The sequence below is a fragment of the Lepidochelys kempii genome, chromosome 1 (genome assembly GCF_965140265.1).
Source record: "Lepidochelys kempii isolate rLepKem1 chromosome 1, rLepKem1.hap2, whole genome shotgun sequence".
NCBI classification, from domain to species: domain Eukaryota; kingdom Metazoa; phylum Chordata; order Testudines; family Cheloniidae; genus Lepidochelys; species Lepidochelys kempii.
This window is the reverse complement of record NC_133256.1, coordinates 140373815-140386878: the sequence shown is the minus strand read 5'-3', so window position 1 is coordinate 140386878 and position 13064 is coordinate 140373815. Positions and strand designations below refer to the sequence as shown.

Sequence of the window (13064 nt, the reverse complement as noted above, 5' to 3'; positions counted from 1 at the left end):
ATGAGAAAACCCTTCTAAAGCAATGATTTAAAAAGATGATACTCATTTATGACTCTCACCATTATTTAGAACGAATGGGTTCAAGCCACAAATGGTATTATTTTACTTTATGTTTGGATGTTATTACAATTTGATCTTCAAATTACACAGCTGGAATCTATTTGATGGCTCAAAGCCTCTAGCATTTTTCCAAACAAAATTCTATGGTAGGCTTTTGGTTCTAATGCAGCATGATCTCTCATAGTTCTACTATTCATTAGGTTACACAGTTCATAAAGACAACAATGAAGCCTTTATGAGCATTGTTCTTAATGAAGAACATTGAAAATACCCAAATAAATTGGGTTTAACTCAAATTAAAGAACAAAAAAATGGCACATGGACTGCAAATGTAAGTTAACAAAAACAAATGGAACCTAAAAACAAAAATGAGAAAACGGACACTGAAAATACAAAATGAAACTAGTAACAATGGTAAGGGTAAGTGGATTTTGGGGCAGGGGAGGCAGAAAACTAGTAAGCAATTGTCTCATTCCAGCAGCTAAAATCAACAAAAAATGGTGAGAAACAAGGTGGGTGAGGCTAATCTCATTTTCAAACATTGAATTTCAATGAGACTTCCACTTCTAAATGAATTTTGAAAATTTCATCTAGGATGTTTAGTATAGGATCACTGGCCAAACTCCATGATGGACACAATTTGAAGCCTCAATTTGACACATAAAATCCTGTTTTCATTAATAAAATGTCCACCTTGACAGTAAGGCGTGTAACATTGTTTTACATTATATTAAAATTATCAATTTATTTCCAGACAGGACAGACCAAACCTAAATAGCAGCACGTAACTGTTACATCTTGATAACCTTGTGATTGATTATCACAACAACCTCCTCACACGTGTGATAATGCCATTTGAATCCATCAAAAATGCAACAGGTAAAAAGGCATTCCACACCCAGTCAGAACACATCCTCCCTACTTCTTTTAAGTCCCCAGCCAACTCTATAAAGTTTCAACTTCTGCCCTCTTCCTTCAAAAGCAAACTACTCTACTTTCCTCTGACCTACCACTCTCAGCTAGCATTTAAGACACCGATCCAGGAAAGCACCTAAGTATGTATATCATTTCAAGGATGTGACTAGTCTGACTTGTCACATCTTTAAAGTTATACACATGCTCAAATGCTGTGCTGGATTGGGGCCCTATTACATTCGCTCACTTTTAGAAGTGACGTCAGCCTTCATGCCCCATTTACCCTCCTCTCCCATAGCCATCCCTAGAACTTTTTCCATGTTTGTCTCTATATGTGCGGAATACCCTCTCTTTCCCAGTCTTTCATAAAGTTATGCTTTGTCCATTCAAAACCTTTCTGAAGATTCCCTTCCTCTGCAACATCCACAAAAAATGTGGCAATAATGCAAGAAGTGCTATAAATCCTATTGATTTCCTCCCACTGGCCTCCCCAGCATTTCCTATCTACTCTCTCTGTCAGCCTTTTTAGATTAATAGTTTTTTCTAACTGCTGTTTGACAAAGTAAATAAAAACAAGAGCCATAGAAGGTTTGTTTGTTTTTAATTGGGACTTTCATTAAATCACTAGTGATATCACAACCTTTTAGGAATTTTAAAAAGTTGATAAGTTCACTATTAAATTCACACTACAGAATTGGGAGAAGAATCAGCTAAAAGAATGCATCTTAAGTAACAATGGTTTAGTCTCATGTTACTGTTCTGTATGTTATAGATTATTCTTCTCAACAGCCATATGTAACCAATGATTGCAAACAAATGAAAATTATAGTTCAAGAGTACATTAAAAACTAAAAGACAGAACACTAAAAGAATCATAGAATATCAGGATTGGAAGGGACCTCAGGAGGTCATCTAGTCCAACCCCCTGCTCAAAGCAGGACCAATCCCCAATTTTTGCCCCAGATCCCTAAATGGCCCCCTCAAGGATTGAACTCACAACCCTGGGTTTAGCAGGCCAACGCTCAAACCACTGAGCTATCCCTCCCCCCCATGGTTCCTTTGTATCCATGAGGATGCATAAACTTGGTACTTCCAGACCATACATCTTTCAATATCATAATCAGACACATTCACATTTATCCTCCACCTTCTGTTTGATTTGACTTGGTCGAGGCAAAGTACTGGTAACCCCTACTCTGAGCTGTAGTTCTGAAAATGAAAGTGTTTGTAAACAAATGCATCACTTAACACAATTTGTATTTGTATGACCTAAATGTCTTATTAACAAAAATGTTAACAAATGCAGTAACTAAGTTCCACTACTGACAATAGAAACAAACACTTTTATCAGAGTAGAAGTAACGTGATGCCTAGAGTTAACCTCATTCTTATCTTAGAATCAGATCAAGGAGGACAAGTGTGCAAAAGAACTTAAACTTAATAACCAGAACCCATTTTGAGAGTTTCTTCTAGCATAAAAAATTTCAGGATAATCCAGTCTGTATCATAATTCAACCCTCAGAGAGGAGAGGCAAGGCAAACAAACCCCAAACAAACGAAGAAAAACATAGTAGTTTGCATTGTAGTACATGTAACTGTGTCAGTATCCCATCTAAGAATCATGGTGGTAGACTGTCATATACCATGTTTTACTTGCACTTGTAATTGGACTGTTTAATTCACTATAAGCAGGAAATCCAATGAACTTTACATTGAATAAAAGAAACTTTTAAATTAATGCTTTGTTAAACATTTGCAGCTGCTCCTGTGGCACTAACAGGAGTAAGTGCGTAACAATTTTATTGATATGTTCATTACCCCAATTCAAACAAACATAAAGGGGAGTAAATAAAGGGAATATAAGGCCCATGGACAACAAACTGAAAAACTGACAGAAAAGCACATAGATTCATTTTTTTTTATCTATTTATAGACACAATTAATTGTTTTTTCACCTCATGGAATACTAAACAACTGTCAGGACAACAAACAACCAAACATGGCTCACAAGGTTGTACAAAATCACAGCACAAAGTGAAGGGGATTGGTACTTTCAAAGTATGAGTTATTGGTTTAACACATTTTGGTGACTGGGAACACGTTAGGCACCATACTTCCAGGCAATGCATACCTGTTATTACCTTTTCCTCTGCAACTAAAAACCAACCACATTGTGGGTAAGGTTCATTGACTGAAAACAATGAGAGAAAGAAATCCAACTATTTTTAAGTGCTATAAAATGCACACAAAATAGTCTTACTGAACATAGCACAGTGGCAAAAAGAGAACAATTTCTTAGTGAAAGGTGAATTCTACAGTGAAATTACTGCAATCCAAAGCATTCAAAGAATGTACTAAAGCTGAACACTAAGACACTTCTGTATTTGAACGGCAATGGGTGAATCAGCACATGCTGTACTGGACATATAAATAGGAATCCTAAATTGCGTTCCAGGGTACCAGCATACACAGCTGAGAGCAGGAAGGCTTATAGGTCCCGATTCAGCTGTCCATATCTATTCAGCAATGCACTTAATTTTAGGCACATACTTACATCCCATTACAACAGGACTTAAGTATGTGTTTAAGTGCTTTGAGGAGTAGCTTTGCTCAGTTGAGGTCACAGTCTCTTGCACCTCAGAGGAATTAATTTCCTTAATCTACCTTCTTGGTGTGAAATTTAAGAACTCCTACTTTTCGTGAAAGACAACATTCATCAGCCTGCTACTGTAGATTACCACCTTTTTCTCCTTATTAAACATAGGTAGGAAGAGTAGGGCTTCTAACTGACTTTTTTAGTCTGCTTTTTCACATATAAGACACCGGGATGCTAAATTGTCAAACTAGTGGGTATCTCAGCCTGTTAATTCTTCTCTAAGCATCAGACTGACTGGTTGGAAAAAAACATCTCACCACCACAAAATGTTTTTGTTCCCATTTCATAATGTTTAATGTATATTGTAGCAGTAGTTTAAGCATTTGATATGCAAGCTGTGGCCAGTACTGGGGAGAAAACATGGATCATGTTACGGTTCAGCAGCTGTGAAAGACAGATTGAGTAACAATCCACAGGGCTGGCCTTACCATGAGGCGAACTGAGGTGGCTGCCTCAGGTGCCAGACTGTGGGGGGGCGCCACTAGGACCCAGCGTTTCAAAGTTTTGGCCCAAGCGAGGTGACATGGGGGCATCATTTGAGCTCCCCACCTCAGGTGCCAAAATGTTGTGGGCTGGCCCTGCCAGTCCGCACGTGGCTAGGACAAACAGCACACTAAGAAATCCAATGTTCCCTGTAAAAATACCTAATACACAATTAACACCCTTGTGAAAATACTGTGGTGGTTACTGCACAAAATATCAACTAAATTTTCTTCAATTCTTAAATGAACATTTCTCTGCTATATTATGGTACACGAGGCTTCGATGAAGAATCCCGTAGAATTTTGAGATCGGTCCTTTCCCAATCCAACTCTCCAAATACAAACACTTCATAGATTACATAGACATCATTCATTATTTATTAAGAGCCCATAACGTTCCTCTCAGCTAGGGTGACCAAGTGTCCGGTTTTCGACCAGAACACCCAGTCAAAAAAGGGATCCTGGTGGCTCCAGTCAGCACCGCAGACCAGGCCACTGACTGTCCAGTTGGCGGCACTGCTAGCCTCCGTGCCAGGCAGTTCGCGGGAAGCATGACCCCTCCGCTCCTATGCAGAGGCGCAAGCAGGGGGCTTCCGCACGCTGTCCCTGCCCCAAGTACTGCCTGTGCAGCTCCTATTGGCCAGGAACCACAGCCAATTGGAGCCGCGGGGGCAGCGCCTGCAGATGGCGCAGCGCGCAGAGCCACCTGGCCGCACCTCCACGTAGAAGCCAGAGGATAGACATGCCACTGCTTCCAGGAGCTACTTGAGGTAAGCGCCACCCAGAGCCTGCACCCCTGACTCTCTCCCAGGCCCCAACCCCCTACCACAGCCCCATCCCTGATCTCCCTCCTGCCGTCCAAATCCCTCAATCCTAACCTGGAGCACCCTCCTGCACCCCAAACCCCCCAACCCCACCCCACAGCCTGCACCCCCAGCCAGAGCCCGCACTCCCCCTCCTGTGCCTCAACACCCTTCCCCAGCCCTGATCCCCGTCCTGTCCTCCAAACCCCTTAGTCCCAGCCCAGAACCCCCTCCTGCACCCCAAATCCCTCATCTCTGGCCCCTCACCAGAGCCCATACTCCCAGCTGGAGCCCTCACCCCCTCTCAAATCCCAACTCCCTGCCCCAGCCTGGAGACCCCTCCTACACTCTGAGCTCCTCATTTCTGGCTCCACCCTGGAGCCCACACCCCCTCCCGCACCCCAGCCCCCTAGCCAGCCTGGTGAAAATGAGCAAGTGAGTAAGGATGGGGAGAGTGAGCAACAGAGGGAGGGGAGATGGAGTGAGCGGGGATGGGACCTCAGAGAAGGGGTGGGGTCTCAGAGGAGGGGCAGGGTAGGGAGCGGAGCAAAGGTGTTCGGTTTTGTGCGAGTATAAAGTTGGCAACCCTACTCTCAGCTCTGCATAAGACACAACATACAGACAGCTCCAACCCCCAAAAAATTTACAACCTAAACAAGACAGAATAGAGAAGTGTATTGGGAAGCCCAGATACAGTAGTAATTAGGAATTTTCTTTACAGTTTATTATATTGACTCATTCTGGATAACAGAAAATACGTGAGAGACAATGTGGGAGAGATAGTATCTTTTACTGGACCACGTTCTGTTGAGACACACACAAAAATAGGTTTTCAGAAGTGGTTTCTTTGTCAGAAAGACAGCAGTTTGGTGGACTAGAATTAAGAGGACATTCCAAACAGAGGGCAACGTGGCAGAACATACAGATGGATGCAGGAAAAGCAGATAAACAGAGCATCAAAATTAATATCATTGGTGGAGCAAAGGGGGCAGATGATGAGAGACCATACACACAAACTATTTTAGTGCTACTGCAAGTCACACAAGGACCATTCTCTATTAAGAGTGTTCATGAAATGGTGGCATTATAATGTAGAGCAGGAGCAACTCTTTTCTGGAAGCTAAAATGGTGGATGTTATCTTTTAAAATCGAGTTTTCCCATGCTGGAATGTGAGGTAGAACATGATCTGAAGAAACAGGTACTCTCTTCATTGAAACTTGAAAGGTCCTTGATTTTGCAGGAGCTTCCCATGTAGGAAAAAAAAACAGAGTAGTGCAGAGGCATAACCAAGGAACTGGGAGTCCTTGCCCAATTTTAGATGAAGACAAAGACAACCTTTTTGTTTGACACATCAGAATACAGCTAAACTTTATCGCAGGAAGAATGGTGATCTGGTTAAGAAACTGAACTGGCCTAGACTGGGACTCAGTTCAGATTTCAGTTCCTGGCTCTGTTGTACACTTCCTGTGTGCCATTGGACAAGTCACTTAAAGTCTCTGTGACTCAGTTCCTCATCTGTAAACTGGGCTTAATATTGTTGTGAGGATAAGTACATTAATGTTTGAGGTCCTCAGATTCACAAATCTAGGGTTCATTTCAGAACTTTAGGTGAGACCCATAGGTGCTGGAACAAGGGGTGCTGCTGCACCCCCTGGCTTGAAGTGGTTTCCGTTATATACAGGGTTTACAGTGTGGTTCAATGGCTCTCAGCACCCCCGCTAAAAAAAACTGTTCCAGCACCTCTGGCGGGACTGCAAAGATATGGACCACAGAAAGTGTGGGGAACCCATTGGAAGCAGTGTGAAGGAATAAAAGAGACCAAAATACAAGAACAATGAATTAGCCATGTCCCAACTGAAGAAAAGATGACTTCTAAAGGCTGCTGCACTGCTCGACAGTCAGGGCTTCCGGGGTGTTCTCTCAGGCGGCACCTCTATGATGTCACTGTTCTGCAATTTTCTTACTGCCTCCGGACAAAGGGACCCAACTGTGAGGCGTGCACAGGTGCCACTAAGGGTACAATTTGTGTTGTAGAACCTTAAAAATGGTGCTGGAGATAGAAACAACAATAGCTTGACCCTCAGAAGCCTGGTTGAGTTTATGATGCTCACAGAAAAAACTGATTAACTGTATACATTTGATATGGAACTCAATGAAAAATAGTTCAGATGGAACCACACAACTGCAATTAATTTTTACAGGGTACTTTCAATGGGGCTATACAAGAGCAACCCCAACCAAAACTTTGTAAACAATTCTAATGAGGATTCCGAAGATGGAACAGAATTTTCATGGCTAGCAGGAATAAAAGCGTACTTTTTCAATAAAGTCAGCAGCTATGATCAGATAACTTCTTACTCAGTAGATTAGTGTATCATTTTTACAAAGTGGCTTTATACCATAGAATTGCTATGCACTGAGACTGTGTGGCCATAACCACAGTTCACTGAGCTTTCACTCCCTAAACCAGTCTGCAATATAAGATTCCATTCTAGTTTGCCTTAATTGTATGTTTATCTCCAGCGCACAAACAATTTTTAAACTCAATTTTATTTTCCATTTAATTTGTAATCAGTCTTACATTTAAACTGTCTCAGTCAGCTCTGTGTTTTTTGCAGTTCATTTTTGGAAGGTGAATGTTTTATTGTGTCTTTTTTTCATTCCTTTTATCAGTTTTTTCTGACTATTTTGTTTATTTTCTTTTCGACAGAGCTTTTTTTATTGCCACTGTTCCAATTTTCCTAGGTCTTTTTTCTATTTTTTCCTTTGCATATTTTAATAAAAAGATGTAAAATAGCACTCTCTACTCCAGTGGTTCTCAAACTGGGGGTCATGACCCCTCAGGGGATTGTGAGGTTAAAACGCTTTGCCTCCAGCATTTATAATAGCGTTAAATATAAAACAAGTATTTTTAATTTATAAGGGGGGTCACAGTCAGAGGCTTGCTGTGTGAAAGGATCACCAATACAAAAGTTTGAGAACCACTGCTCTACTCATTACAGTGGCTGCTTCAGTTCTGTGTTATCTATAAACTTTGCTGCTTCATGGCCAGAAACACAAAGCAGTGCATTGCCAATGTGATTCGAGTGCCTAATTGTTTTTTTTTTTTTCGTCTTCTCCCCTATTTCAGAGAGGTTTTCAATTAAAAAAAAAGTGCCTCAATTTTTGAAGGCTGCATGTTATGGCTAATAGCCATTCAATAGAGATGATGAGAAATACATTCCACAGGATTGTTACAGGTGATCTTTAGAGAGACAAGGAGGGTGAGCAAATATCTTTATTGAACCAACTTCTGTTGGTGAGAGAGACAAGCTTTTGAGCTACACAATGCTCTTCTTCAGGTCTGGGAAAGGTACTCAGTGTCACAGCTAAATATAAGGTGGAACATATTGCTTAGCCTAAGTAGTTAGCACATATTTCAAGGGATACAACAGATTATCTTTGTAATTAGGTACCAGACAGACAGACACAGCACTGAAGACTCTCCTCCACAGGATAGAATGCATCAGTCCTAAAAGACAGAAAAAATAGGAATCTACCATGTCAGAAAAGAAGAATTTATAATAGTGCTATATATTATTAATCTCAAGAGAAAATAACTTGCTGTGACTGCAGAATCAATGGCTCACAGTAACTCTGAGATAGATTTTAACAGTAGTTGTATGAGATACCCAAATGGCCACAACATAATAATTCTGTAATACCTGAACATATTTCCTTAAACAAAAATACGTCCATACATATGGGGCAGTATTATTTGACCCATGGGCTTGATGTAAGCCCATAGAAAGCAGCAATTCAAGGCAGCTCTTTGGTTGCCAAGGCCTGTATTCCAAGCCAGTTGGCATCTAAATGTACCCAAAGATGGTTTTTTTAAAGAAAACAAAGCTCTAACAGGCAAAAGATCAGAGGAACAGGGAAAAGAGTACAAAAACATGACTATAAAACGTTAGGACAACACCCCTTGTAGAAGTAGAGGAGAATTCTATGGCTTGGTGAGAGAAAGAGGGAAGTCAAAGTGTTCTTGTAAGCAAACCACAACCACCTTAATGTCCTGAGCCCTGATACTTTTCAGAGTGCCTGAATCAGATTCCCATGTAGGCGCCTAGAACAGCCAGACTGACACATCTGGAAATGGAGGTATGGAAGCCTTCTACAAAAACTCCCAATCCCTACTATTAAGTAAACCAAAAGACTTTAAAAAGTTGGCAAAAATAGAAATTTTAAACTATTCCCTGATGCTCATTGATCTCTGGTGCTGATCAGTCACTGGAAGAAACAGATTCTAGAGGAATGGACCCTCCACAAAGAATGGCTTGATACCAGCCATGGTCAATTCAACCCTGGGAACCAACAGTAAGAGTAACCCAATAGATCACAAGTCTCAACAGACCATAGGGGAAAAGGATATCTGGGCCCAGCTCATTTAGGTCTTTATAGGCTGTAACCAACAAGTTGAAATTGCATTAAGAAGTGAACAAACTGCTAGTGCAGAGCTGGAGCTCAAGTTTTATGTGCTCTCCACCCAAGAAGCAAGCTGGTGCATTTATACCCAGCTGGAGCCACTAGCTGCTTTTTCCAGGGTGGCCCCAAGTAAATGTGCATACCAGTGATCCAGTCTGGATGTTACAATGGCTTGTATCACTGTGTTAGTGTCCACATTATTCCTTTTAATTAATTTATTTGTCACAGATGAAAAAAGTTGCTGTAAGCCAGAGCTGCCACCCGAGAATCCAAGGACAGAAATACATCAAATCACTCCAAGGCTGCAAACTATTGTCAGAGGGGAGGCATGCTAATAACCCTCACCCTTTTACCTCAATGCCTCCCTTTCATTTTATATGGGGCAAGTCTATGCCAACTTAATCACAAATGTCCCCCCATCTCTCTCAGGCACTGAAAGCACAATAGTGAAGTTACATGAAAAATAAGATTTGATATAAAATGCAGATTTCCCTAAGGCTAGCCATGAGAAGCAGTCAGACACTTGAGCCACCCTGGCTATAAAAGCATCATATAGAAAATGTCTTCAGGTCTTCAAGGCATAAAGAAATACTAGAAAAACACTCTGACTGAGAGAACCTATCAAAAAATACTGCTAGAACTATTCAACAGAAAAATTCAGTCCATTTTATCTTAGGTAGCACCAACCATCATAGTATCTCTGCAACAGCAAAGTCTGGAGCTCAACTTTGATTGTTAGGACTAATAGTAGCAAAACCATATCTGTGTAAAAGAAGCTTTCTATCTCCCCCAGTTGCCATTTAACAGGAAGTGACAGAACCCTATGGATCTCCAGACATTCATGCTCTGAAGAAGGAAGAATACATAGCCATTAATCTGCCCCCTTGAGACATCTGAAAGAGGAAAAATGGACCTACTGAATGAAAATTATTATATGCTAGAAGAAAATCTTAAAATTTCACAAAAACGTACACAAGAATGTTTAAATTACATACCTGTTCAAAATATCTGTTTACTGTATAATTAAGTGAAATTCAAATATTGTTTCTAGAAAACCCCATTCAGGTACTAAAGACAACATTTTCAAAAGTAGCCTCTCATTTTTGCTGCCCTAGTTTCTGAGTGCCATGAAATTTGAAACACCTTGAGATTCCATTTTCAGAGGTGCAGAGCAGCCACAGTTCCAGATGAGCTCAAATGCGCAAGTAACAGAAAGTAAAATTGGAAACTATATTTTTAAGATGATTTTATTAACTCTCTTTTAATTTTTTGTTTGCCTGTTGTATTATCTATGACTGATATAATGTGGCTGCCTTTATAAATAATCTTATTATAATTTCAGTAAAGAATGACAGGGCATGCATTGCTGGGCCATATCCACTCTTAACAGGGGGCTTTGGCTTTGTGTCTAATCCTAAAGTATGCAATCTTGACACAACCTTGGATATCATGTCACACATTAGTGCTCAAATGGAGCAACTATTATGTTGAATTTGGATTTTAGAAGCTGATTATTCCTCAAGAAAAAGCATGAGGGCATGTGTGTTTTCATCTAGAGTTTATGTTTATAGAGGCAGAGAAATCAACTGTCAGCTGATCTCATCACCTTCTAAGAGTCTCTTGCCATCAGTAAGTGTAGTACATCCATATTATAAACTCCAATCAATAGCACAGTCATAGGTGACATAGGTTGGAGCACCCTCGGGGAAAAAGGCTCGGCGGTAGAGCAGCGAGGACATGGCTTGCTCAGGGGAGGGGGAGGAATGGGGTGGAAAGAGGTGGGGTGGGAAATGGGGACTTGGGGAAAGGGCTGGAGTGGGGGCGTGGCGTGGGGCTAAGCCGGAGGTCGAGCACCTCCCAGCAAATTGGAAAGGAGGTGCCTGTGATAGTACTACAAGTGTGATGGACACTTCACAATAGATAGTGCAATTATATTTTAGAAATAATAAAAAAGTTAATTTATTTTAAAACATTTTCAATTAAAAATCCCTCCATTTCATAACACCCAACAGTCTTTTGGACTCAAACATTTTAAGTCTTGCACCACTTCGGCCACTAAAAATGTATGTAACAGGATGTATAATTATAGTACAAGTTGTAATGTGCTGCAGCAGGTAAGCAGGAAACTGTAGCCTTACGTTATTGGCATTTTTTAAGAGTGCTAGGCCCTAAATATTTACTTTTAACCCTCAGCAAAGAAGAGCTAAAGTATTTTAAAAAGGCAAGTTAAAACTAGTGAAATTGCAGGTAAGTTTGAAGTTTAATTTTTAAAAATAAAGGTGCCTTCAATGAGGTTATTCTCAGTAGAGACTTAATTATTAATGTGCTTTTGTAAGTGCAGATATCAGAAATCAGAAAATATGTCAAAAGATATTTTAAACAAAATGGTTCTTAAAGGAAAAGACTTTTCCTGCTTTTTAAAATAGGTATCTCCGTTGGGTTCCTAAGTCTATATTTAGGCATTTAACTAAACAACTCGCTTTTCAAAAATGCAGAACTGCCAGGTCAATGGGAGCTTCCAGGTGCTTTGCCTTTTGATAAACCAGGTTACACTTACTACATAATAAATAATAAATAATAATAATAATACCCAGCTCTTACCTATGGCTTTTCATCAGGAGAGCTCAAAGTGCTTTACAAAACAGGTAAGTATCATTTATATTTTATAGGGTAGCTGAGGCACAACGACTCACCCAAAGTGACCCAGCAGGTTAACAGCAGAGCCAGGATTAGAATCCAGGTCTCCCGAGTCCTGTTCAGTACTCTGTCCACTAAGAAACATTACCCCTCGTGGTGCCTAAATATGGACTTAGAAGTCCAACATTAGGCATCCATTTTTTAAAAATTCTGGTTGCTATGCTATTGCCAAACTTAGAGCAAAACACAGTATCTGTGTTATTTACGCCATAACCAACAAATTATTCCTTAAACTGCAAGATGTCTCTTTTCCATTATTTGTTTTCCAATTTTAGCCCAATCTTTTCAAACTTCAATGGCAGTTACGGTTCCTACAGCAAAAGCAGGACTTTGAAGAATACATTCTTTAAAACTGGACAGGTACATATCTCACTTAAAACAAAACACTTCTGTCTTTTAGGGGACAAAGGTAATTTTCCTGACAAAAAGAAAAAAAGTATCCCTCCCCCCGACACACACACTTTTTTTTTTTACTTAATCTACAGTGTATCACAGCTTCAGTTGGTAATACACAAATATGAATTGCCCTTTACCAACTGCATATTCAAATCAAGACAAGACAATCAGCCTATTTATGTTGACTATAAAATGACTTGTGAGGTGTTTTTATAAAGGCATACACTTAAAAGCAGAATCATTTTAACCACTTGAGAAATTGTAATAATCATCTTTACTACCTGGAGAGTCTCAGTGCCATGATGAATAAAATTGGAACATAAAAATGTAGTAAGAAGGTCAGTCCTGGTCCTGAATATTTGCATGGTATTGTAAAATAAGGGCATGATACAGCTCCCATCGATTGCAATGGGAGCCTCTCTATCTAGTCATCTGAGTTTGATCAAATCCTAGGAGCGCAACATCAAAGGCAGCTGATCTGAAAAGTTCTATTTGTTTCTAGAGCTTCAAAGACATTCCATAACTGCACATAAATAATTCTATAACTGCATGTAAAGACATTCCATAACTGCAACATAGATACCGTGGAA

At 40.2% G+C, this 13064-nt stretch overlaps 1 protein-coding gene across 11 annotated transcripts in view; it reads right to left on the bottom strand.

The window, feature by feature from the left end:
• CNKSR2 (connector enhancer of kinase suppressor of Ras 2) overlaps positions 1-13064 on the bottom strand; it is a 369205-nt gene that overhangs the window by 276682 nt on the left and 79459 nt on the right. The gene's annotated exons all lie outside the window — the stretch shown is intronic.